Consider the following 2,037-nt stretch of genomic DNA (forward strand, 5'->3'; position numbering starts at 1 on the left):
CTGCCTCTCTTTTCATTTTATCATCTTCCCTTGTTAATTTCCTAAAATTAGAACTAGTTAACTGTCCATCAATTCTTCAGATACCTGAAGAAAAAAGAAATTAAACAAACCAAAAAGAGAGCGACAATAAACCCTCTAGTACATGCTGAATACACTGACATTATGTGAATGACTACTAGCATTCCGTGAGTCTGCAATGTCTTCTCCTCTTCCACCAATGTCAGTTAAGACATGTTTTTTTTTTAATTATTAGACTCACTACAAGGTCCAGAAGATATCCATGAATGCCTGCCATAAATTACTTATTAGCAAATACTCATCCATCAATTAAGCAAATATTTATTGATAATTTTATGAGTCAACAAACAAAATAAACAATCATTAAGTCTTTATTGAAAGTATATTCAATAGGGAAATCTGTTAAGTGTAAAATCATAAATAAGCTGAAATGGATCAGGAAAAGAATGTTAAAGGAATAGAAAAATACCACTAAAAATTTATCTGGATCAAAATTCTGAAGAAGGCAAGAGGTTTAAGACTAGTGATAACTGAAGGAAAAGTGTCTCAGGAATTTAAAATCAAATACATAAGAGTAGATCCTGAATGTTAAAACTAAGGAGGCGATGAGGCAGCATGAGAATGAGGAGGAGAAAGGCCAAGTCGCAGGCCTACAAAGACAGGGGACAAATGGTTTCCTGGGAAGCACAAAGCATCAAACGACCTATTAATTGACTTGACACATATATATGAGCGCATCCTCTGATAGACCTGGGCCAATTGACCGTTGTTCTTCTGGTTTGCACTAGGATGCAAAGAATACAAAGTCCCTGCGCTTTCTGGCTGTCTTTGTGGCAGGTCCAGATTGAATGAGGGATTACATAGCCAGTGTAAAAAAAAAAAAGAAAGAAGGAAACATATACATGAAGGAACAACTACCAAGATAGGATCAGTGCCTAGGCCACATCTCCCAATTTTTCATCAACAAAGAGATATCTAAACACTGGGGAAGACAAATATGGGAAAAGAGATTCAGTTCCTTCTACTTTAAAGGTTCATTGTTAGGGGACGAATCACAGCTGATGCTGAGATATGATAACAGTATATGAAGACAAAACATTTTTTTTAGGTTCACTTGCCAGAAATATATCCATAAGCATAGAATAGAAAATCCTTCTCCCCTATATCTACCTGCACACACAATAACACATTTTGCTGAGAAACAGGCTGATAAAATCTTTGTGTTTCACTTAAACATGTCTCCAAAGAACTGTACATCTGACCTCCTTTTTACAGAGTATAGCTGCAAAGTAAACAAAAAAAGTACTGTTCAATTTAATCATTGTATTTTAAGGGCAGATCAATTAAGAGGGCAGGGTGGAGTCTTGCCTGTCAATCAGGTCAGAGCTTGATAACCTCACTTGGAGGCACTAAGTAGATAAAATTGCTTTCAGGTGGCAGGACACATGCTCATTCCCTGTGAGACATCCCTGCCGACAAGGCACATGGACCTATGCCAGAGCACAACAGAACTAAGCACTGCCCATTCCTACGGCATCTTCACAATTGTTCCTATACGTCAGCTCATGGTTTTAGCCGCTGTGTCAATCCATCAATTTGAGGGCCTTCCTTTTTCAATATTCCTCTACTTGAGCAAGTAGATGGCCTGCTTCAGGGACTGATATCTCCTGAAACATATCCAAAATATGTAGGATGAAACCCTGCCATCTTTGCCTTTGAAAAACACTATGATCATACTTCTTCCAATAACAGTGGGCTTGCCCTTTGAGGTGTCCATGGTACTTTCAATATTTTTCTCCAGCGCCACTGTTCTGTTTTCCCTACTTAATGTCCAACTTTCAATGCATTTGAAGCAACAGAAAAGACCATGGCTTGGGTCAGGCACACTCGGTCATCAAAGTAACGGTCTTGTTTCCAGTACTCTAAAGAGACCTTGTGCAGCGGATTTGCTTAAGGCAATGTGTTCTTTGATCTCTTGGCTGCTATTTCTGTGAACATGGATTGTGGATCCCAGCAAGA

The 2,037-nt window shown here is 38.5% G+C and overlaps 1 non-coding gene across 1 annotated transcript; it reads left to right on the forward strand.

Moving 5' to 3' along the window:
- The first annotated feature begins 750 nt into the window (after positions 1 to 750).
- On the forward strand, positions 751 to 882 carry LOC142442112 (small nucleolar RNA SNORA31). The gene has a single exon (XR_012783359.1). It is a non-coding gene; the product is annotated as a small nucleolar RNA SNORA31 (small nucleolar RNA).
- The last annotated feature ends 1,155 nt before the right edge of the window (positions 883 to 2,037 follow it).

The sequence above is a fragment of the Tenrec ecaudatus genome, chromosome 2 (genome assembly GCF_050624435.1).
Source record: "Tenrec ecaudatus isolate mTenEca1 chromosome 2, mTenEca1.hap1, whole genome shotgun sequence".
In the NCBI taxonomy this organism is placed as follows: domain Eukaryota; kingdom Metazoa; phylum Chordata; class Mammalia; order Afrosoricida; family Tenrecidae; genus Tenrec; species Tenrec ecaudatus.